Source organism: Meriones unguiculatus, chromosome 12 (assembly GCF_030254825.1).
Source record: "Meriones unguiculatus strain TT.TT164.6M chromosome 12, Bangor_MerUng_6.1, whole genome shotgun sequence".
Taxonomy (NCBI): Eukaryota; Metazoa; Chordata; class Mammalia; order Rodentia; family Muridae; genus Meriones; species Meriones unguiculatus.
Window position 1 is genome coordinate 79,710,391 of NC_083360.1, and position 26,015 is coordinate 79,736,405.

Here is a 26,015-nt window from a genome sequence, read left to right on the forward strand (position 1 = left end):
AACAGACACATATTCAGGATTTCAAGGAAATCAAGGATTTCAGGAGTTCTGAAAGGGCTGATTCTGTAATAACACATTTATTAGAAGTTCTGGCTTTTATACAATGCTGGGTGGAGTCTTTCAGAGGCCCTCCGTGGTAGGCTCCTATCCTGTTTCCTATTTTCTCCTTCTTCCAATGTCCGCCCCGTTTGCCTTTCTGAGTGAGGATTGATCATCTGACCCAAGGTCCTCCTTGTAGCTCACCTTCTTTAGGTGTTCAGATTTTTGTAGGTTTATCCTATGTTATATGTCTAATATCCACTTATAAGTGAGTATATACCGTGTGTGTCTTTTTGTTTCTGGGATACCTCATTCAGGATGATCTTTTCTAGTTCCCACCATTTGCCTGCAAATTTCATGATTTCCTTGTTTTTAATTGCTGAGTAGTATTCTATTGTGTAAACGTACCACAATTCCTGTATCCATTCCTCCATTGAGGGACATCTGGGTTGTTTCCAGGTTCTGGTTATTACGAATAAAGCTGCATAAAAAAACTTTGGGCAGAGTGCAAGGAATCTTAGGAAAGAAGGTGAAGATAGTAAGACCTGGAGAGGACAGAAGCTCCACAAGGATAGCAAAAGAACCAAAATATCTGGGCACAGGGGTCTTTTCTGAGACTGAGACTCCAACCAAGGACCATTCATGGATATAACCTAGAACCCCTGCTCAGATGTAACCCATGGCAGCTCAGTATCCAAGTGGGTACCCTATTAAGGGGAACAGGGACTGTCTCTGACATGAACTCAGTGGCAGGCTCTTTGATCACCTCCCATGGATGGGGGAGCAGCCTTGCCAGGCCACAGAGTAGGACAATGCAGCCAGTCTGGATGAGATGGGATAAGCTAGGGTCAGATATAAGGGGAGGAAGACCTCCCCTATCCATGGACTTGGGGAGGGACATAGAAGGAGATGAGATAGGGAGGGTGGAATTGGGAGGGGAGGAAGGAGGAGGCTACAGCTGGGATACAAAGTAAATAAACTGTAATTACTATAAAAAATAAAAATTAAAAAAGTTCTGGCTATTATGGGAATACCTGTACAAATTAAAACTCACAATGCTCCAACATATGTCTCTAGTAAAATGAAGCATTTTTTGACATATGGTAACATAAAGCATATTATAGGCATACCACACAATCCTATAGGATAAGCAGTTGTAGAGTATAGTGGAAGTTTTGGATTCTTTAAAAACTCAGTTATGTTATGACATTTTTGTTTTACTCCCAAGTGTGGGAGTTTTCGTTCAGGCTTTAGTTTGTTCACAGCTGATAGCTGTCTTATGGGGAGCACCATCCTTGTCATCTGGTGCCAGTCTGCCCCAAGCAACTTGCAGAGGGGCGTGGTCCAGGCCTCTGAGAGATAGAAACAGGAGAGCCCTGAAAGAGAAAGTGTGGTGTGCGGTATGTGGCAAATGGCAGTTTGGAGAGACCAAAGACTGATATTATGGCAGTTTGAAGCAGACAGACGGAGACTTCAGGGTGCATCAGCTTAGAGGAGTCTGCTTGCTACTTTTGCTGCTGAAGGAGAATTGGTAGAGCCCTAAAAGAATCCATCGACCCTAAATAGACAGGAGAAGTAAAGGGATTTGCATCCTTTCTCCCCACTAACCTTCTCTCTCCTACCTGGGATTGGAGGGTTGGAAGGGAGAAGCTTTAAGGAACTCCAAATAAAATAGAGTTTAAAAAACAAGCACAAAAGTAGATAAATCTAATCGCACTAAGAGACGCTTAGCAAACAGTAAGGGATTATATAATACTTTATTAATTTGAAATTTTTAAATGCTAATGAGAAAAAACTACAGCTGCTGAGAGACATTTCATGGAAAAAAAAAACTGCTGAACAAAAATCAACCTGTTTATTTTAAGGATGTCTTAACTTCAGAATGAAAAGCAAGAAGTGTGTTACCTTGTGGAAGAGTTTTTGCCTTTGTTTCAAAGCTATGGATGCCTTTAAAATTAATAAAGACCTCCTGACTGAAGACATGAAGAAAGAAACAAAGAAGAACAACAAAAGGTAACATAAAGTGCTGATCCCTCTACATGGAAACAGCTCTGAGCCTGCCTGAGAAATCAGAAAGTGTCTCTGCATAGCAAATAAATCTTGTTGGCTACAGGATCCTCAGGACTTATCATGCCATCCTTTCATAGGACATGGCTAAAATTTTGTATTATTTGGTTATACAGTCCAAACGAATCTATAAGGAAAGACAGATGCTTTTCTTGCTCAAACAAAGAACAGAGAACACTGTATATTCCATACATGTATAACACAGAAATGTATATTAGCTTTATAAGCTTATATGTTTACAGAGCAAAAGAATCAAACACCAAAGAAGACAAGTAGCCCAGAAGATGATTCAGCCTCAGACGGCCTCAATAGCTGTTTCCTCAAAAACCTACATCCAAAAAAACTTCTATATGGCTAGCTAAATCTTCCAGCATCACAGACTGTTCCAGCCAGAACTTCAGTTAAGCCCTGAACTTTTTCCATCACACAGAAACTGGACAGCAAATGAAATAGCTAGCTCTCCCAGGACTTGGCCTTTATCCCAATTTTCTTGGGGCCCCCAAAAGAGAACACTGCCGATAGACAGCAGGAAGCAAAAACTGGGGTGGGTGGGGTTTGGTCATTGGGTAGGTGATGGATGTTTGTCATCATTAAAGAGCCATTGGTCACAACTTGATAATGGTCTTGGTCAGAGAGGAGACATAGTAAAAGAGGTTAGATCCAGAGGTCTATTCCCTTTTCTTTCCTCTATCCATCTTTCTCTCCTATCTAAATGCTAGGGGGAAAAAAAGGAAAGAAGGGATGAAAAGAAAAAAGGGGGATATGAAATGACAAGATAAAAGGGTAGATTTTTTAATCTACTTTTAAACTAAAAAGAATTCCATAAGCCAAAAAAATTTTACATTGGTATGGATCTTTGCATATTGATACAAACTTAAAAGTTATTTTTGTTATAACAGACTGTATATATGTTTCAACTCTTATATAAGGAATTCTACCTATGCAATTCATTTTAAAATGTAAAGAAGTTCTAGTCCTTGAGAGCTGCTATTACAAACTGTTTAGGAGAATTAAGAAATACAAGTTAATAGTCATTCAAATGTATGACCATATTAGATACTAGTTTAGTTAATCACAAAATAAGCTTTACTTAACCTCTTGTAAATGTTTTTAATGTTAACCAGATAGTAAATATATAGAAATAAGCAACGTTTGACTATTCACATATACTATAGATAGATGGTCTTCAAAAACCTCAGCGATCTACAGATTATGGCACTTGAAGATGTTTTGTTAAAAAAAGGCCTTTTTGACATGAGGCATGTCAGCTCCTGGCAGCACCCCATTCTACTTCAAAGAAGATGATGGGAATCAAAGAACCTCCAATGGAGTTTGCTTCAATTGTGGCAAGCTAGTCACTGGGCAAGAAACTGCTCATGCTTCAACTGCAGACAGCATGCTGTCCAAACTAAACAAGCAGGTCATGCAGGAAAGTCGACTGTCAAGCTTTGCCAAGACAAAGTAGGCAGTCCTTCATAAGTCCTGCTTCACAAAAAGGTCTGCCATATAATGGGCCAGAAGGCAAAAGATGATGCCCCAACGTTGCTGAGGAATCTTGGGTGACTGTCCAGGCAGCCATCTGTCTCTGTGATTTCTATAGTTTTGGAAGCTGCTTGCTCTGCACTTCCCATCTACTCAAGTAATAGTTATCCTTCTCAAGTCTCTGATGGGCTTCAAGACTAGATAGCTCTAATCTCACAATTAAGCTTAAGTTGTTTAGGATTTAAAAAATGTTTTTAGGTGCAGGTAGATGGTTATAATAAAAACTGATTTAAGTACAGACCTTTGAACTCACCAAGGTAAGACAGATAATAGAGTACTTTCTCCAAGATATTCCAAATACAAATGAACTGGACATTGTAAATGTAATTCTTACCTGATAGTCTTCATAATTGTTCTTATTGTGTATCACTTATTATTATAAAAAAAGAACCTTTTATTTAACTAAAAGAGGGAGATGTTGGGGAATGGTTTTGTGCACTGTGTATTCAGATGCTTAATTCTGATCCTAGAGATCTGGTTGCAGTCCAGATGTGGGCATTGTCATTATCATCTCCTGTGTCAATGTTATGTAAAAACTGTTCTCCATCATCTAAATAAAGAGCTGAACAGCCAACAGCTGGGCAGGAGAGTTGAGGCAGAACTTGAAATCCCAGGAGCAGAGAGAGAGAAGGTTGCCATGAGGAGATGGCCAGTAGGAGGTCACCTTGAGAAAATCGCCATAAGGACATAGATGGAGCAGAAGCAGCCAGGATGAGACTAAGCTGTCAGGTAATGGGGCACATGGCTGGCTAATAGGCCAGGTCAGCAAAACTGAGAATTTGCCAAGCTGTATAGTGCTTAAGGCTTGTTAATAAATGTACTAGTTCTCGGCATCATGATTTGGGAGCTAGAGCAGGCAAAGAAAAACCACACTTTTACTTTTACACACACACACACACACACACACACACACACACACACGCTTGCAGTCTTTAGCTTAAATACAGCACTGCTCTTCAGAAACTTCATCCTTCAGTGGTTGTCAGAAAACTAGAGAACATTTTGCCCCAACACACACTGCTATATACATGGTGAAGTTTCCAAGTCAACATACAAAAGACCAAGTTAACACTAAGTATCTGAAATACCAGATCTCTCTGCCCTGCCAAAGCAGAAAACTGAGTTACAGCTAGAAGAGTAGGAGTAATGGTATCATCTCAAAACCAATACAACATAAGCTAGAAGGGTATGCCGAATCTCAAAGGGGGGTACCTCAGAACTTGAAGGGTCAGTCTGTTTGATTCACTGTTGATACACTGCAAAACTCAGAACCTCTAAATATCAACACACCCATCTTACAGATGACTGCTCTCCAAGTATTTAACACAGAGAAAGAAGCACTCACCAAACAATAAGGCACTTCCTATTTTTCCTTAAGGGTCTTTCTATTATGTAGCTGTAACAGCATGGTCTGCTGCTTCGTATTTAGTTATTAATTAATTTGCTACCCAAGCTCTGTTTGCTGTCTTTTATGAGCAGACACTCACATACCTCAAAATAATGTTTGTAACCTTGCCTAAGAAATTATTCCTAATTGGCTGATTAAAAGGCCTAAACCTGGGCAGGGCAGAAGGAGGTAGGCATGGCTAAGGTTCGAGAGCTTTGAGAACAGGAGGATCATAGGAAAGAAAAGGTCACAGGTACCAGTAGAGGAAGGAAGAGGAAGCCACGATGGGTTAGTATAGACAGGACACATGGCAAATAGGCATGGATGAAGGAAATGGTCCAGATGAGAGAATAAGTAAGTATTTATGGAATTATGGATAGGAGATAGCCCAGATAGAAATTATTAGAACAACTGGCCAGAGAAGAGAACTGGGAGGTAAAGGTAGTTTAGAGGATTAATATCTGCCCTGAGCCAGGTGAAATAAGGCTATTCTAAAATCTATCGGGTATCTGTGTCTCCTATTGATTATAACAGTGGGTTAAATATTGCTATAATAATTATAGGGCTGATAATAAGCATTATTAGACAATACCATTAAATTAACAACAACATGTAGCTCTGGCTGTCTTGAACTCACAGAGAGCCACATGCCTCTGCCTCCCAAGTCCTGACATTGAAGACGAGAATTTACCAAAATGCAGAACTCATTTTAAGACAATTAAATAAATCCAAATAGCATGCCCCAAAAAAACAAAAAACAGAAAAGAACAAGAAAAGGAAGAAAGAGGAGGATGGAAGAAAATGGAGGAAGAAAAGAAGAAGAAAAAGGAAAGAAAGAAATGGGGGGGGGGAGCCAGGGACAGGAACAAAGACTGAGTATGTTAAAGGGGTCCTACCAAGAATGGTAGCAGTACCCATCATGGCATTTAGGCTGAACGACTCAGGAAACAAACTGAGCCCAGGCATTCAGGGCAAACAAATACTACAAACACATATCAGGTACGTTTTCAAGAACCTAAAACTACTTCATAAACTTTAGGAACATGTTTCACAGGTTCAATTTTAAATACCAACGCCTATCAGTGAAAAGCTAGTGGTCTGTTTACGCCTCTAAAAAAATCCATCAAGAACCTACTCTCTGGCTCTTACAAATATTAAATAACAAATGCAAAGCATAAATCCCACAGAGGCAGGCTGAGGACTCCCTAATCAGAGCATTATCCTCAAGCTCCCTTTCTCTGCAGCTGAGAAGACAAGACAAGCCTCAGACCTGGCAGATAGGAGCTATCTATCTATCTCCTGTTTCACCCAAAATATTGATCCTTTAACACCATGTTACTGCAGGTGGCAGAAACCAAGGTACAAAAATTCCTTAGCTCCCTCTCCCATTGTTTCTGTTTTGTTGAGGCATCAGATACACTGTTACACCAGTCAGTGAGCTGAAACAGGAATTCCCCGTTGTCTAATCCAGCTCCATCCTCCAAAGGATGACCTCGGACAGACACACTCACAAGATTCTGACATGGTTAAATTGTTGCCTCCTTTCCAATTTGAAAGAAAAGAGCTCTAGCAGCATGTATGTGGAAAGAAGCATGACTCTGAGATTAGACATGGGAAGAATTCCCCGGGAGAAGAGCTGCTCTGTTCTGATCTGTTTGCTACCTTGACACTGATAAGAGACAGTAAGGAAAAAAGCAAGAAGACAAGAGTCCAGCATCAGCTGTGCTCTGACCTCTCATGGCCATAACATTGCCAAACGAAGCACTGATTTCAGCATCAAAGGCCTTTAACTGTTCCACGGCCCACAGTGGCACCATGTGCTAGCCAGGAAAGCCGGCACCATCTGCCCAACTCTTAAGAACCCTAGTTTAGTCACCTACCATGACCTAGTCCATGACCCCAACGCACATGCTGCCCTATAATTCCATCACCCAAGGAAGGGAGACAGAGCTGAAGATACCTATGTAAATGTTAAAGAAATACACAAAAGAACCACTAATTAAAAGAAGGATCCATCGTCCTAGGGAGATGGCTCAGTGTTTAAAGCACTTTCTGTCCACACATGATGACTGGAGTCCAGATACCCAGAAACTCACGTAGATGCCAGATGAGCATGATGGTCCATACATAATTCTAACCTGGGAAGGCAGAGACAGGAGCTTCCCAGAGCAAACTGGCTATCACAGCTTATCATACAGCTAAGTTTGGGGTTGATTGAGATACCTCAACATCAACCTCAAGCCATGTATGTCACCCTACCACACACACACACAAACAGGCCAAAAAGAAAAACAAAACATGTATCCACACAAATACATATCACACACACATATGTGATATATACATCAAAGCTGAAAAAAAAAAAGAGAATCTAACATCTGACAATCTAATAGAAAGACTGATGCAAAAATTATTGTAAAAAAGTTATAACAATCAAAAACAAGCCAATAACTTAACTTTGAGCTTACTGGCAAGGAAGTACAATCAATTACACAACATATTTTTTTTTCTTTTTGGCTAGTAAAACTAAAGCATATCAATTCCTCAGAAGGAATATTAATATTTTACCTGAAATTTATTTAAGCCATCAAAAGAATCAAAGATAAAACCAAAGTCTTCCAAAATACTTTGTAAGCCTTCACAAAATTGAAACACTTTATACAACACTCAATGACGGAACTTGCCCAGACTCCTTGCAGTAAAATGCCCATGCTTGGACTTCCTCATACAGTATGCTATGATCCTACACAGAGTTTAGCACTTATTCAGTGAAGTCTCTGTAACCCCTCAAGGAGAGACGTATTTGCATAAGGCAGTTCCCTTCCTCAGCAACCTGCAACCATACAACAGAGATTAAGTCTATAAAGAACCAAATTCTGGGTACAGTGGGATGGGGAGCAGCTAATGGAGAGCAGAGGCAGGAGGATCCCTTGAGTCCAAGAATTCAATACCTTTAGCAATAAAAACCTTTGGGGGGGAGGTAAGTTGAGGTTATCACAAAACATACCTATGTGGAAAGTTGGGGCTGTTTCTCACAGGACTTCAAAAGTTTGGAGCTCCAGAAATCCTATGACCTCAAGCAAGCTTCAAGAAGATTATTTGCTGTCTGCATGGAAGACAGACTAGGAAAGATGTCTGGACTGAGGCGAGAGAGAGTAGAGGTGAGCAGCCCAGAAAAGAAAAGCCAACTGCAAGAGCAAAGTCTGAAGGCTGTGAAGTCCCTGAAGGCTGGTAAATCACAGCTGGCGAAAAGGTTCAATCCTGAGGAAGGAACATCGCTAGGAAAGGATGGTGAAAAGAGAAGGGAAAGATCAGCCTGAGCAAAGGCCAAATCTGGCCTGCCACCTCTCTGTATAGACAGCAACTAACAGGCTTTTACATATTTAAGACAAATAGAAACAGATTAGTGTCCACATACAACTGAAACACTGGACTGTCACATGCTGGTTTACGCATTGCCCCAGTGTTTGCTGGAATGCCACAAAGGTAGAAGCCAGCACAGACTGTGTGGCCCCTAGATCTGAGGAAAACGGTATTAAGAAAAGCAGAGAAACTGTCCATCAGTGCGGCAACAGGACAGAAAGAGCTGGCATCAGTTTTGCTGCACTCAAATATGAGGTGTCAGTAAGTCACCAGCCAGGAGATCCAACATGATACAGGAATTATGCTGAGTGAGAATGCAGGTGCTGCTTCTGCGCCCCTCTATCACCTTCCCCTAAATCTCCTTGCTTCTCCACTCCCTTGCTTCTCCACTCACCTTCCAGGCCCTAGCTCAAACGCCGTCATTTCCTCTGAGATATGACCCCATTTCCTACCCCTACACATTTTCTATTTCCTCTCTAATATGCTCTACTCTGCTTTCTAACATCTGAAGTCACACTGAAATTATTTATTGACATGCTTAACATATAAGCATGCTTGCATCCAAGCCCTTGTCACAAGTGCCTATGCCTCTTGTCCCCGGTGCTTTGAACAGAGGTGAAATGGCTCAACCAGTGTTTGGGAAAGTAAAGAGAAGAGAGGAAAAGAGAAAAAGAAAAATAACTGGGCCTAGGCAAAAATGGAACATCTACATGGTTTACAAAACACATGCACAGTGAGGAAACTCACTGGGGGACGGGAAGCAGTCAGAAGAGGAAAACAGACACTGTGCCTCAGACATCAGATGACAGTGGGCTGGGGGCATCTGCCAACAAGGAGCTTTTACATAACAAGGGCATCAAAGAAAAAAGGTGGCGATACATGACTGAAAGGCAGCTGTTTATCTCAAGGAAGCAATCTGGAGTATGAAGATAGCAGTCTGTTTGCAAAGGGTTAAAGAACGAGTGGGTGGAGGAAAGGAAAGATTTCAAGACATCTGTCAGCAGACTAATAGAAGTACACAGAGGAGGTCCCCAGGAGCAGCAGTGAGAAGTGGGAACTATGCTCTTTTTAATTTTTTTTTCAAGCAATGATACCATCACAGTTTAGAACCTTCAACTTCCTCTGCTACCATTCTAGAAAGCCCAAAGTAACATGGACCATAACACACTGCCTGATCAAGGGCCCATCTAGCTCACAACCAGCTTCCTCTTCCTCTCTGCATATAGTACAGGATGTCCGTCCTACCTCGGAGCCTTTGCATATGCTGTTTCTTCTAGCCAGAAGTCTTTATTTTGCATGTGTGCCTGCATGTGTGTGCAAATGTCCATGTGTGTGCATGGTGGCCAGACGTTTACATCTGACGTCTTCCTCAGTCACTCTCCACTTTCGTTTTCTTTTTTTACACACAAACACACACAAGGAGAGAAAGAGAGAGAGAGAGTGAGACAGAGAGAGACAGATGAATACATGTGGAAGTCAGTGGACAACTTGCAGGAGTCCATTCTCTCCTTCCACCGTGTGAATTCTGGGTATCAAACTCAGGTTCTCAGGCAGCAAGCCCCTTTACACACTGAACCACCTTCACAGGTAGAAAACTGTCTTAAAACTCCTAGCACAACCTCATCATGTTAGACCTTGTACAAAAAACTTAATGCACAGACCCCGCTCCCTTCGTCTTAGAATCAACTAAACATCTCTTCTGACTCAGCATAAACATCACAAATACTTGTATAACTGCTAAACTGCTGTCTTTTTTAGTAGCAAGGCACCTAAAGGATAGTCAGGCCAACTTTGTTTTCACATACCAGGCTCCACACAGAGCTGTTAAATCATGAAGTAAGTATAAAAGCTGAGAGCATCTTTATATTGGCCAGCTTCTGTATGAGAAGTGGCCTACTTCCTAAAGCCACAGCAAGAGGACTTTACTGTCTATGATCAGGCTGATTCAACCTATGACCCCTCCTGTCTACATCACCACCAGACACACCACCAGCACAAACTCTAAAGACATCATTTTACAAACAGGTCTGTCTACGCCTCTCTGCCAGCAACCTACCAGCATGAAAGACTATTTTAAATTCTACTAATTGAAAAAAAATTACTATAAATTATAGTCTCACTATGGTCAGAGAAAATTAATTATATTAACTATGCAAACAAGCCCACAGATATAATCATGGTTAATCAGTGAACTGCTGTCAGTTCTAATACCCTTAAGCCCTTTAGAGTGTTATTAAAAACAAATGATAGTTGCATTCGTCACAAATTATTATTTATACTTTGTGTCCTCGGACCAGCCTCCATCATCCAATATAGCCGAAAGCATTATATCTAAGTTTATTATGTAACTCTCTCCAGGCAGTCTTTCCACAAGTTCAAGTGGAGACTCCTTTGCCCACTGCCCTTTACAGAACAGACTGGGGGTCTTCTGACTTTTTTCAATCTTAAAATTCAGCTGCATGTGTGTTGCTGTTAAAGCACATGGATAAGAACAGGGCCAAAGAGATGGATCAACAGGTAAGCGCACTAGCTACTCTTCACAGGACCTGGGTTCAATTCTTAGTGCCTACAGGACGGCTCACAACAGCCGGCAATGCGATCTGGCCTCTGCAGGCTCCTGCATGTACACACTGCACATAAATTCATGAAGCAAAAGTATAACATAGAAATTAACAAATCTTTAAAGAAATCTATAAAGACTGCTGTTCTAACCACATGGTTTTTTGATCCTTTTCTTTCTCTCACCAAGGGGAGAGGAGGAGGTTGTTTTTTATTTGCTTGCTTGTTTGTTTTTGAGACAGAGACACAAGCAGCCTGGGCCCACTCAAACTCTCTGGAGTTAAGAATGACAATTACAGGTTACACTACAGGTGTACCTGGCTTGTTGTTTTTTACAAACATCTATATTCGATCAACCTATCCAACAAAATATCACTGAGAATGAAATACACTTGAAATATGCACACATCTGTATGTGCACATTCACATAATTAGGAGAAGGGACTGACTCTGTAATTTTCTATTTAGAGTAGATCTTGCTTCAGGAAAATATGATATACACACAAAGCAGAAACTGTAGAACAAGAAACAACACACATTTCAAAGTTCCTATAAATTCCTATAAAGCTTTAGGCAGCAAAGCTCCCTGGAACATTATCTCCTTTATAAAATGTCTAATTTTGACACAACTCTAAAGACATGATTTACAAACAGGTCTACCAGGGTCCACCATTGGCTGCATACATGGGATCAACAAAAGCTAAACAGCGCCTCTACACTGCCCTTCCAATGCCCTAGTGCATTCTTCCCAAATCTTGGACAGCTTCTACAGAACTTACATAAAAGCACATTGCTCATTAAAAAAAATAATAATAAAAAAAACAATTTATCCAGCATCTTGCATGCTGTATACAAACAAATTCTTCATCAATGTAAACTGCCTTTGTTAAGCATCAACACTTTTTTTTTTTTTTAATTTACTCTCTGTTAACAGAAATCTTTCAAAACTACAATATATCAGGCACTCTTTGTTTGGCATTTTCTGGAGACATGACACATCGTCTTTAAACATTCTGAATATAGCTTGAGCTTTTTAAAAATTTGCCCAAAGAATATTTGCCAATCATTTTTAAAAGTTAAAAAGGGCATGACGTTGCATACCTGTAATTCCAGCAATCGGGAGGCAAAGGCAGGTGGACCTCTGTAAATTCAAGGCCAGCCTGGTCTACAAAGCAAGTCTAAAATAGCCAAGGCTACACCAAGAAACCCCACCTCAAAAAAAAAAAAAAAACAGTTAAAAATAAAGCAACTGGAACAGTTTTATCTCTAAGTATGTGCCTGACACCATTCTAAAAATTTTAGTAGTCTCTCAATCCTAAAATAATCTTAGAGGTAGATACTGTCTCTACCCCATTCTGAGGATAAGCGGCAGTCATAGCTTGTTCTCAGAGCTGAATCCAGACTCTGGGTTCAAAGCCTCCAAACCAGACTATTAACACTAAGAAAAGGAGTTGGAGAGATGGCTTACTGTTAAGAACACTGCCAGAGGGCCAGAGGTCAGTTCCCAACACCCACATTAGGCAGTTCAAACCCCCTGTAACTCCAGTTTCACAAAAACCTCTTGTGGCCTATTCAGTGTTATACATTCGCACAGATATGAACATCCACATAAATAAAAATAAATCTTTACAGAAACAAAGGAAGAAAAAGAAAGGAAGAAAAGCAAGGCTAAAACGCAGTAAGTTAGATCTATTTTCTACTGGAGGTTTAATATACTACCTGTCAGGCTCCTTAAATGTGGGTTCTAGACATAGATAGGGTCTTCCATAACAGCTGTTCCACCAATCCATTTCTGCAGTAAAGAAAAGGTTCCTCGCTGGATTTTCATTCTAAGGAAACACCTCGAATGTGTCCTGAAGAAATGCTGAGAGTAGCTTCTTGTCCTGTGTCTGACCCCTACTTACACACCAGCTAACCCCTAAGCAAGGTGTACGAAGCGGCCTCTGCAGCTACAGACCTCAACTCTCCCTTCATTTCACTCACACTGTACAGCATAAGCCCTTCTGGATGCTTTTCTTGTCTTTACTAGTATTCACTGGCAAACTGTATGGTCACAGTGACAATTTCAAATTGCTACACTGTTCACCCTGGGTTCCCTCTCCAATAAACAGTAAACCGTCCCAGGCTGTTTACTCTGGTTGTGGTCTCACTTTGCACTATCCGACTACTCCTCAATCATTAAGACAAAAATTAGCCCTGTGCCTCCAAGGATGTGTCTCCCTGTACCTCTCTAACTATTCCTATCTCTTAGGTTTCTTATATTTAATCTTTGATTGACTTAAAAACCAATTAAATTGTCAGGGAACTTGGTAATTTTAAAAACAACCTAAAATGGGGTTTGCTGCACTATGGGGAAAGCATATATGGACTTCTTGCCACCTAATTTGACTCTAGGCATTTCCTGTTTCCTGGCAGACTCCAGAAGAACTGATAAATGATGGATAAATGAAGGACATTTGGTGTTTGGGAGAAGGAAAGAGTGGCATAGTACAAGATAGAAGCTAATCCTGTACACAATTCAAAGTGCTTCGCAGTTCTTCCATTTGCTCATTCTACTCTTGAGCCCCAAAAACCTCAAATGCTCTCATCTTCCGCACTTAGCCACTGGACAGAGGCCACAGTCCCTGACCTCTTCCTGCTCACAGACTCAAGAGTTTCTGCTAACAAGCTGGCCCCCACTGCCTCACCTCCTCCTGCTCTCTCCTGAGAAGTCTAGGCTCTAATTAGTGCATGCGAAAAAGTCTGTCGCCGATCTTCTGTACATGCCCACCTTTGCTTCATGCCTTGGCTCACACTGTGTGTCTCCCTAGCCTCCCAGCCTACCTCAGAACAAGGGCACCCACACCCATCAAGAACCTACTCAAACGAAGCCTCTTCAAAAGCATCGGATGCCAGGTGTAGTGGTGTGTGCCCCGAGTAGCACATTTGGAGGCTGAGGCAGGAGTATTCCTTGGGCCCAGGAGCAAAACCCTAAGGCCATCTTTCTATGTGGGAAGTGTACACGCCTGCATATACAGGGGGCATGTGTGCATGTCCATCATGGGGCAATCTCAAGTGTTCTTTAGGAGCCATCCACCTTGCATTTTAACACAGTATCTCAAAAAACAAACCAAAAACAATTCTAAGAGCCAGAAGTGGTGGCACACACCATTAATCCCAGGAGACAGACATATCTCTGTGAGTGCAAGGCCAGCCTGGTCTACGTAACAAGCTCCTGGATAGCCAGGGCTCCATAGAGACTCTGTCTAAGAAAGAAAGAAACAGGGGGTGGGAGGATAGAGGAGGGAAGGCAGGCAGGCAGGCAGACCTCTTCCTCAAACCTGGAGCTCACCTATTTGGCTAGCTTGGCTGGTCAGCAAGCCCCAGAGACTTTTTCCAGTCTTGGGATTACAAGCACATGCCACTGCACCTAGTCTTTCGTGAGTACTGGGGGTCAGACTCAGGTCCTCAACTTGCACTGCAAACACCTAACCCACTCAGCTGCCCACCAACTCCACCTCATCCCTTTTTTTAAAAAGCACTTGAAAGGCTATAAGCAGGGTCTAGCTCTCCTGAGAGGCCTTAACAGTCTGAATTTTCACCTCTGCTGTCACACCACTCATACTGTAAAAGCTATGTATAGCAAGTTTTGTAATAAATGTTTTGGTTTCTTTGCATATTATGAAAATATGCTTTTGTTTTAATCCCAAGTGTGGGATTTTAGTTGGGCTATAGTTTGGCCACAGCTGTTAACTGTCACAAGTGGAGCATGATCTTTGCCAGCTGGTAACAATTTTCATGTGCTGCATGGAGAGGGACGTGATCTAGGACTCTGAGAGGCCACGAAAGAGAGAGGGTGGCGACATTCTGGATTGGAGTTCGGTGTTGGTGTGTGGAGTGGAGCAGTTTGGAGAGACCAGAGATGGTGTGGAGTTTAGAGCAGACAGACAGAGAGAAACGCTTTGGGGTGCAGCGGCATGGAGGACACGGCTAGCTGTGTCTGAGGTTGACAGAGACTGGTATAGAGCCCGAAAAGAACCCCGTGAGCATAGCTAGCCGCGAGAGGTAAAAAGAGATCTGGACCCCCTCTCCTCACTAACCTTTTCTCTCTTCTACTTGGGGGGGGGCTACAGGGGGTGGGTGGAAAGGAGGCAGAGATCTAAACACCCCAAATAAAGCAGAGTTAAGAAAACGTCCACTACAGGTGACTTTCTGCTACAAAGTTTATTTCCATATGAGCCGTGCCTTAGCCATCTGCCAAGCACTTAGCAGATACCAAGAGATGTCTGAATAAAAAAAAATAATGAACTGATTTGTAATATATTAAAAAAAGAAGCTACTCCTTAATCTTCAGTACTTCAAAGGAGTACTCTAAGGCTTGTAGAACATTGCACAACCACACGATTGGGCTTGCTCAGTCTACACGCATAATCTACACAACCAAAACTGGGTACAACCCTCAAAGTTTTTCCACAGACTGCACACTCTATGAAGGCAGGGATTCCTGTGTGTTTTATTCCACTTATTCACTCTCTATTCGCTATTATTAGTGGAGGTCAATAAATATTTAATGATTAATAAATGGATAAACAATGCTGTGTGAACATGGATGTTAAGTAAACCAGTTACACAGATTTAAAGTATCTCAGCAAATGTCAGCTATCTTCTAACCAGAGGACACTTAAATGAATTTTCCTCTTGGTTCCTATCTCCAGTTCCAGCACTTGGGGAGGCTGGAGGGGGGAGGATCACAAGTTTGAGGCCACAGTGAGTTCCAGACCAGCTTAGGCTAGAGGAATACCCAGTCTCAAAACAATCTTTCTTCCTCTTGCTTCTACTGTACATCTTGCCTTGAGACTAAGGGATTTCTTTACTCTAAGTACTGAGGAGTGATGTGTGCTCTTCCCAGCTGTGAAGAACCACACATCATAAAACCTCAAGGGGATGCCTCACAGAAGGAAACCTAATGGTTTATTCTTCCTCATTGCCTCAAACTGCCCGACATGTTGAATGTGCTTCAAGGCAGGAGCATTCACAGGAATTCTTTCCCAATCGCTGAAACCCCAGCCTCTCAGCATGGCAGCTGATTCAAACCATGTTACCATGAGACCGGAAGCTACAGTGGTATACCTCTCTGAAGACAAGGAGAATAAGAAGCGGAGGAAGTAACAAGCAAAGGACTAAAGACAAGGCTTGGCACTTAGCACAAAATACATTAGCGCCAATGAGTCAGTGTCTCTGTGCCTTGCATTGCAATGTTTTTTTTTGTTTTTTGTTTTTTTAAGAAAAGATCTCTTACTATCTATCTCAGGCTGATCCTAAGCTCAAAGAAAATGTGGTAAGAGTGTGACTGCCTTTAAATAGGAAAGGCAATAAAGCATAGAGAGTGTTTTTTCTCCTCTACTTTTCTCCTCTACTTTCTTACATTTTCCAATTTTTCTACAGTGAGTTTCCTCCTTGCCATGAGAAAATAAGCTTTGTGTTTAGAAGAAAAAGAAAACAGTCTACCCAGAAAATTAAGCACACTAAATAAATCCCTTCCTCTAAAAATAAAAATAAATAAATAAATCAGCAAGATTAAATTCTCTCCCCCTGCTCGACGCTCAGCAGACAAGCTTAGCCTCTTCCTGCTCAGCTTCCACTGTACCTAACAATTCACTTACGAGGTTTCTTCGCAGCAGCTGCAGCGTGTATGTCCGTGTGTTTCCACGCGTTATGTTTGCGTTACTTACCTGGCTTCCCCACAAAGCCTACTAAATAACCCCGGGAGCTTTCGTTTCTTTCTAGAACGGGAAAGCTGGTGCCAGGAATGAAATAACTTGCCACAACATGAGCCCCGATATCTCTTTTCTCACTTGGCACCCCCAAGCATGATCTCCCCACGTGAGCCCTACTGACATCTTGAGTCAGGTGGTGCTCTGTTAGAGGAAGGGCTGCCGTGCGCACTGCTGAGTACACCCACCCACCCGACACCACCTTCCCCACAAGGCGTGCCTTCCAAAACTCACCAGAAAATATCAGTGTTTCCCTGAGCATGAAATCTTACCAAGCTGTTAACCACTAGTATGAAAGACTCGTCGAGGTTCCCTCAGGCACCTCCCCATTCTATGGCAAGGCTCCATGTGCCATTAGGCCACAGTACAGCGGAGAACGCCAGAAGTCGCTTGCTCAGCTAGATTCTGCTTAACTCATTCCCTGTCCACTTGAAGTTTTCTAAATGAAAATTTATTTTTTTTTTTAATTTTTAAATTAGTTTTTATTTTGTGTGCATTGGTGTTCTGCCTGCATATATGAGGGTGTTGGATCCCCTGGAACGGGAGTTACAGACAGGTGTGTGCCACCATGTGGGTGCTGGGAATTGAACCCAAGTCCTCTGGGAGAGTTGCCAGTGCTATTAACCACTGAACCATCTCTCCAGCCTGTGAAAATTATTTTTTTAAAAATTGCTTGCACAAATATGCACATCTCAGACAATAAATCTAGCAGCTTATCATCCTCTCCCTAGATTATACCAAGGTATACAGCATAAGTGTGCTTAGTAGGAAAAAAGAAAATCTGATAGAAAACACAGATCATTGCAGTTTAGCCTGGTCATTGCTAACCTGCAAAACATTTCTGATTAATTGTTTATACTTCGTGTTCTCAGTTTAAAAATAGGCTTGAATCTACATATATTCTAAGTAGTTGGCTTCATTTGCGTTTCTCTCCAAATACAGGTAACTTCAAGTTATTCACAAGAAACAGAATGCTGTCCCGGAGACAGCATTAATATCGGCAGCTCGTAATATGCTGTTGAAATCAGTCTTCTTTAGAAGCACTACTGTTTGTAAAGTCAAGCCACTCTAAACTGACGGATTTCACAGTCCTCTTTAGAAGCCCAGAGATTAAGGCAAACACATTCCTGTCAAAGCAACCCTATCCTCAAAACTCCGTATCTTGCACTGGCTTTTTACAGCAGGTGTCCAAGTTAAAATGGTTTTATTGCCTAACTCCTCCCAGCACCTTAAATTTATAAAGGGTGGATATCAACTGGCCAGAAAGATAATGATCATCTGGTAAGCCAAACTGATACTAACACTTGCCTAAATTACAAGAAAATGGACTATGATTACATTTGGGGAAATGTATTAGCTATTGTACCAATATCTAATTTATTTGCTTTCTAACATCATTTCCCAAAGCCAGTAAATAGTGTACTGTGACATAGGATTGAAACAGTTTAAACTAGCTGTATTCAATGTAAAGAGTAACAGAGAAATCTGAGCAGCCTCCCTGCCTAAAAAAGTACAGCAATGTGGAGAAACTGAAATATAGTACAAGTACCTAGTAAATGTGATATGTGGAGTTAAGTTATAATTATTATTTATAATGTTCACACTTCCTCTAGGATGAGGTACCTGTTTCTTTCAACATGCTCTAGATCCACACAGAAGAGACATTAACTCCATATTACAAAGCATGTTATATCAGAACTGTCTATGATGCTGGCTGGAAGTCTCTCCATTAACCTTTACCACAGAGTACAAAAAAACACATTGATCCTTCAATAAAAATTATTCCCTGGAGGTTGGAACACTGAAGCCAGGAATGAAATGACTTGCCACACACATTGCCCCAAATCTGAGTTCACACATGAGCTTTCAACTTGGGCATTACTGACTGACATTTTGAACCAGATCATACTTGCTTCACATAACCCCATATCCTAGTACTTGGAAATCATCAAAGTCTCCACAATCAAAAGCAATGGGCAACAACAACAAAAATGTGGTTTTGAAAAGGGTGGAACAAAGATTTAATCGACATAAAATGTTCATCTTTTTTCTTTTTAAGTTTTTCACACTACACCTATACCCACACATAATTCAAATGTTTTCTTTTTAAAAGGGAGGGCAACACCCAAAGACTAGATAATTGTATCTAATTGTCTCCGCATTCTGCTTATTTAACGACTCAAGTTTTTCTGCCCCGAAAGAAGCAAGGGTAATGTTATACTGCCGTAAATAGCTACGACTGAGGTCTATGACTGGGGAGGAATTTTAACAGCCTGGATACTGATGTATCCAAGCAGGGACTGAAGACAAGTCACAGCCATGAACTGACTATCAGTTGGGGCACAGTCCTTGTCCCCGGGAAATCGGAGAATACACCTCCGAAGGGGGTACACAGACACCTGGTGATAACCACACCGCTGATCTAATCTCCCTAAAGAACTTCCTTCGTAAACACGCATCCCAGTAGCCTGGGAGTGTCTCCAGAGGAGCGCCTACTGCAGCTGAGGCTCCGGTGACTGCCGCGCGGAAGCGGTGTAAGGGGGTGGGGAGTCACACAGACACTAGTGCCAGTTTCGATGAATCTGGTCCCGTTGGGTAGGACTTGCAGTCCCCCTCTCCCCGGTCCCTTCACCGATGGCCCTGCATCACTCTGCTTTCCGGCAAGCTGCGATCCGGAGTTCCCGGGCGCGCCCCACGCAGTCCCAAACCCCAGAAAGTCCCCCTGCAAGAGCCGACCGGGCGGGACGCCGGCCACGACCCTCGGTGAGTCCTGCTGTCAGGCTGCTGCGGCGCCTGAGGCCGTCGGGCGCGCAGGCCGCGGGGCCATAAACAGGATGTCGGCGGCGCGGGCAGCTGTTAGCAGAGCGGCCTCCCCTCCCTCCCCGGCCGCCGCCTGGAAATCCCCGCCCCGGCCTCCCCGGACGCCCCGCTCCGCGCCCCCTCGCTCGGTGCCCGAGCTGGCCGCGGCCGCCTCACCTCCCCACGGGGACACTCACCACTTCCGTGTGCGCCGGGCCGCGCGGCTCCTCGGCGCAGCGTCCGTCCGGGTCGGGCGCCGGGCTGGCAACTCGGCCGGCTGTGCGGGACCCGGCGTGGACACCCGCGGCGGAGCAGAGGCACCGGGAGGGCGAGCTAGACTGGGCGCGGGCCCGCGGCGCGTCCGTAGCTGCCAGCTACTCCGCTTCTGCGGCGGCGGCCTGCGCTCCAGGACGCACCGGCGCCCCGCCCCGCCCCGCAGGCTCCGCCCCCCGCGGCCCCGCCCCTGCTCACTACGCCCCCTTGTCCAGCCCACCTCCCGCGACGTCAGAAGCTGCCCCGACCGGGGCGGGGCCTGGGCGCCACGCCCCCATCCGGTCTCGCACACGCACAGGCTTTCCAACTAGCTTCCTCTAACCAGCTTTTCACACTTGAACTCAGACGGGGCGTAATGGCACACTTCTCTAATCCCAGTGCTCCGGAAAGCAGAGGCAGGAGGATCTTTGTGAGCTGTCAAAAAAAAAAAAAGAAAAGAAAAAGACGTGAACTCACGCAGGGAATAAGATCCTAAGTCGCCCGCTGAAGTGGCCTAAGCGCTTGGAAGCATTATCTCTGACCTACATGTTTACCTCCGCCCAGTCCTAGCCTCGCCAGAGGAGGGCTCAGGAGAGACTTGCTTAGCAAGAACTTCAGTCACTTTGCCCTTGGCTGCGATAAAATATGTGACAAAAGCAAGTTAAGGAAGGAAAGGTTTATTACACCGTATGGCTGGAGTGGATACAAACCATCGTGATGAGGAGGTCGTAATGACAAACGAGGTGGAAGGAAGAAAAGCGGATGAATGCTTGTGTTAGCTTTCTCCTGAGTGTTACGCCCGGAACCCCAGAAGATGGAATGGATTTTATCTCCCCCTTGTATTAATCTAGATAATCCTCAAGGACTCAGCCAACAAGATAACCTAGTCTACATAACCCACCACAGGCCTGCCCAATGTTTGTCTTCTAGGTGATCCTAATCTAACTAATCCCCAAGGGTATGACCCAGGGATAACCTAATCTATATAATCGCCCACAGGCTTGGCTGGTCTCCTAGGTGATTTCCAAATTTGCCAAATTGCCGTTACCCAACCATCTTAAGGACTTAAACGGAAAACAAACCTCAGGCTTCGAAAGGCTTCGAAAGGCCTCGCCTCTGTTCTGTGTGAGAGTTCTCTGTAAAGGAACAGGGGATACAGACAAGATATGGAGGAGAGTAGTAAGAATTAACTTCCATTGATACCTAATTTGTATCCAGTGCTTTTGATTTTTCACTAATCATCATTTACAGTAGGTTTAGTCTTATTTTATACACACAGACACACACACACACGTCTTATTCTATACACAAAAAAAAAAGAGAGAGAGAGTGTGGTTCAAGTATCCTCTGGCTTCTTAAACTGGTGGGGTATTCATCAGAAAAGACTGTTCAGACTTGGGTTTAAGCAAAAAGAAAATGTCTCTATTAGCTGGCCAGTGACTATTCTCCCCAATGTAGCCCTGAGCTTTTCTCAGGGCGAGCTTTTAAACACACACACACACACACACACACACAATGTCCTGAGTTGACATACTTCAGTTAACATAAACAGTAAGGCAGAAGCAGAACTAAAGAAGGAAATAAAACAAGCTTAGTGGACTCAGAGACTTTCCCATAACTATGGACTTTGATGGATTTAGTCTTTATCTTCATTTTTGGCAGGTGGTTCTGTTTACTTGCTGAGTTTTACAGCCTAAATGGCACTTCTATCACGGAGTCATTTGTGCTAAGGTCCGAGGGCCTGCTAATGTCTGGTGTCCTGTTAACAAAACTGTTGGTCTTCTCCTAATTTAGTGTGGGATGCTCACAAAACTGTCATTAAGTCAAAGGTTTCTAAAATGTGCAACAACCAAAAGTTAATTTCAAAATTAAAAATAAGGAATCCAAGGTATTTCTAGCCATGCCTGCCCATTGAGTCCAAATATGTCATTACAGTCTTGGTTTTGAACACACAAGTGCACTCTGACCTGTGTGTGCTATCACGTACACAACAGCAGCAAACAATGCCTGGACCACCTTGGCTCGCATCTTATGAATTGTGCTATTAATATTTACTTAGTTACTTATTGCTATATATAATATATATATATATATATATATATAAAGCTTGCTATTCTTGTGGAAACGATTGTCATGACAAAGACTTTGGCTATTTCTCCACTTGTTCCACACCATGAACCAAACCTTATACATGTCTGGATTGGATTTTGTTAAATTGACTTTTTTTTTTTTTTAAACTGGCTGATTAGAGGCTGACAAGGTGGTAAGACTGTCAGCAGGCTTAACACTCTGATTTAAATTCCCAGAACCCACATCGTGGAAAGAAAGATCTGACCACCAAAAGTTGTCTTTTGACCTCCACATGTGAGACCTTGTGCATGAGTTCCCCCCCATACAACAAAATAAATAGATGTTAAAATTCAATTAAAAATAAAAGTGCTGGTTCAGTTACTCAAGGTTCACACATACATACATAAGTTTATTGTGTTTTGGCTTTCAACTGGGATGGGATGCCCAGCAGTTTCTGAAATGACCTAAACATACTTCAGTGATTTTGTGATATTTGCACAAACTGTCATTCTCAGTATCTCACAATGGAGATACAAATATCAGTCAGCTCCGAAAGACATCAAAGTTGGTCTGAGTTTGCAGCATCAAATATTCAGCCAAGATGAAAACAAGCACTTTATGTAAAAACAAGCACACATGTCTGTTCTGGTTAGTATTTGAGCTTGATACAAGCTACTGTACTCTAGGAAGAAGGAAGTTCAGTTGAGAAAATGTTGCCTGTAGTCAAGTGGAGCATTTTCTTGGTTAATGATTGTTGCAAAATGGCCAGCCCTCTGTAGGTAGTACCACCTTTGTGTGGGTGGTCCTGGGTGGGAAAAGAAAGCAGGCTGAGCACTCTGTGAAAAGCTAGCCAGTAAACAGTGTTCCTCAATGCTCTCTGCTTTATTTTCTGCCTCTAGGTTCCTGCCTCGACTTTACTCAATAATGGACTCTAATCTGTAAGCTAAAGTAACCCTTTCCTCCCTCAAGTTGTTTTTGTTCAATTTTCGATCACAGCAAGGAAAACATAAACCTAATTAGTGTGAAACCTCACTTTTGCATTAATAAATGATCAAATTAGATGTATATCAAATTATTCATTTAAATTATTTTAAGTGAAAATTTTAATGATCTATTATCAGTAAATGTTTGATTTGTATGTCTGTATATCTAAGGTTGCATGAAAATTTCACAGGCAAAAAGAGTTTATACATGGAAAAGAAGTTTAAGAAGCCTTGCCTAAACCAAGATGGGCTAGAGAGATGGCTCAGCAGTTACGAGCATACTGGACATTGTTCCGGAAGCCCTGGGTTCAATCCCCAGCACCCAAATGCCAGCTCACAACTGTACCTACAGCTCCAGGAGAGCCAACACTCTCTCGAAAGTACACATGCAGAAAGACACCAAGTCACATAAAAGAAATAAATCGTTTGAAAACAAAATCGTTTGAAAACAAACAAAAGAGATTACCTAGAGTCAAGAGTCATACTCATAGTGATCTACAGGCAAATCTTGGTCATTTTCCTTCCTATGTGTCCCGGAAGCTCACTTCTCTGCATCCCTCCTACCCAGTGCAAGCCACCACCCTTGTTCACTTGAAAAACCACAAATAGCCCTTAAGTTGTCAGTATGATGTCATCTAGCCCCTCATTTAATTCTCCAACAGTGTGCTTTTAAACTTTCAAACCCTTCCACTCTGTGCCGAAGCCGCTCCAAGTTACCTCCTCCTAAAACCCTCCCAGGCCATGTGTGCTCAGAATTCTGTACCTTGGCATTGCTGCTGACAAGGACTACACACTGACAACACTAAACCCTCCTAGATCGCTCTCAGGGTCTTAGAGATGCTGAGAAAGACACGCTGGGGAGGAGAAAAGCCAAGCTAAAGTTGTTGGATTTTTGGTTCGACGTGTGCCTCCCTAGATGATTTGTGGCTTGCTCGTAAAGGTGAGCAGCAAACTAAATGACTTCTCAGGTGTCTTCTGGAAGGAGAAGAGCTGTCAAAAACCTGGGTGGATCAAACAGGAAGGCGTTAGGCTTAGGTGGCTATACTTTGGTTCAAGTCTTATCTTGATGCTGGTATTCAAGTTTTATCTTGCCCACCAAGCTGTGAACACCTCAAGGCTGTCTGCAGCATTTTCTGCGCCTATTAAATAAGGATAATCCTTCTTTGTAGGGGTTTTACTAAGGAATTAAGAAACTATGTGCCTGGCATGTGGCACTAGTGTAGGAAATTGTAGTGCCTTTTGTCTTCATCTGTGCCATAAGGAACAGGTGGAAGTGACATGAATTCAGACATACCCATAAAAATGAGCTTGGTCTTCTACTTAACCTGGCAGGGGAGACACCATAATCACGAAGGTGGTTTTCTCAAGGTGAGGTTTATTGTAATCTGCATGTATTGACGCCTTCAAGATCCCCAAATTCAGGAAAACTTGACAACATCATTTGTTATAGTTGGGGACTGTGTTTGCTCTCTCTCTCTCTTCTGAACAGAATTAAAAAATAATGAACTTGGTCTTTGTTCTACTCAGTCGTTTTGGTTGTTTGTTTTGTTTTGCTTTGAGACAGGGTTTTACTACATAACCCTGGCTGGCCCAGAACTCATTTTATAGACCAGGCTGGCCTTGAACTCACAGAGATCTGCTTTTCTCTGCCTCCTGAGTGCCAGAATTAAAGGTCTGAGCACTGGTCTCAGTCTCCTATTTTTATGTCTTATTTTTATTTTGTTTTTCACTGTGACCCACTGAGCTTAATTAGTGTTGCTTGTATGAACCTGGGGAAGGAGTCATTTACTGGAGCATGGGCACCTTACCAGCGGCTCCAGCACTGAAGAAAAAAACTCACTCTCCTCAACAAACCTGTTAAGAATAATCTAGCTGCTCATGAGGTAGAATCAGAAGAGGTAGAATCAGAGAATAAAATTATATTCTTTCTGCCATCCCAGACAGGATTTAAAGAAAAACAGACTTTCTGACCTCTCAGTGCTCTTGGGGGAGGGGGGGTGGTCAAAGAAAAAGTCTACATTAGTTCTTTCTCTCTTTGCTGTGAGGCTATTTAGGGAAGAATGCATTTGGGTTGGCTCACAGTTTGAAGGTACTGGCTCATCATGTCCGAAAGTCAAGGTGGCCAAGGTGAGGTGGCTGGTCGCGTTGTATACCCAGGCAGGACGCAGAAAGCCAGGAATGCTGGTGCTGGCTCACTTTCTCCTTCTTGCTGAGCAGGGCCCTGAAATTGTGCGGCTCACATTTAAGGTCTTCTGACCAGTTAAACCAGTGATTCTCAACGTGGGGGTCGTGACCTCTTCGGGGCTGAACAACCCTTTCGCCCTCAGGGGTCACTTAAGACCACCAGGAAACACGGATGTTTACATTACAACTTATAAAAATTAGCTAAGTTACATTTCTGAAGTAGCAACAAAAGTAATTTTATGGTTGGGGAACACAAGCTAAAGTTACCGGAGAGGACGGAACCAAATGCTATCTTGTTTCAACCACCAAACTAACCTCAGACGGCCACTAGTTGCCTCTTCTCAAGGTGCTGACCAACCCATTGCATCAGCCTCACCTGCGACACGGAAAGGATTAGACTGAGACTTTTCCACTTCTTAGTACCATGCAAACAGTAGACCACCTAAATGTTTAATAGCAGACTAACAGGAAGAGTCAAGGGGCTGCCGGGATGTCCCCCGCCCCCCATCAGGAAAATGCTTTCTGGGAAAGCATGAGGACCTGAGTTCAGACCTTCATGACTTATTAGTAACCCCAGCTTTGGTATGTGTGTGTATGTCGGAGACAGATCCCCTGAGCTCTCTGCCCACCCAATATTGTCAATTGGAGAGCTTTGTATTCAGTGAAGAGTATTGTTATTCTCAAACCAATAATGTGAAGAGTATAGAGAAAGACACCCGACATCAATCTATGACTTCCACATATATGTTTACACATGCACACCACACACACACACACACACACACACACACATATATATATTAAAACTTAAAGAGTCAGGCATGATGGCACATGTCTTTAATCCCAATATTTGGGAGGCAGAGGCAAGTAGTTCTGTAAGTTCCAAGGCAGCCAGGGCTGTGTGTGTGTGTGTGTGTGTGTGTGTGTGTGTGTTTATATATATATATATATATATATATATATATATATATATTAAAACCCTGTCTAAATAAATAAATAAATCTAATAAATGTTTAA

At 42.7% G+C, this 26,015-nt stretch overlaps 1 protein-coding gene and 1 non-coding gene across 2 annotated transcripts in view; one reads left to right on the plus strand and one right to left on the minus strand.

The window, feature by feature from the left end:
* Jak1 (Janus kinase 1) overlaps positions 1–19,943 on the minus strand; it is a 119,632-nt gene extending 99,689 nt beyond the window's left edge. The window contains exon 1 of the mRNA XM_060365968.1: positions 19,707–19,943. The gene's annotated coding sequence lies outside the window, so the exon portion shown is untranslated. The remainder of the gene's footprint in view (positions 1–19,706) is intronic.
* A 4,187-nt stretch (positions 19,944–24,130) lies between these two features.
* On the plus strand, positions 24,131–24,292 carry LOC132646912 (U1 spliceosomal RNA). The gene has a single exon (XR_009585245.1). It is a non-coding gene; the product is annotated as a U1 spliceosomal RNA (small nuclear RNA).
* Positions 24,293–26,015: the final 1,723 nt, after the last annotated feature.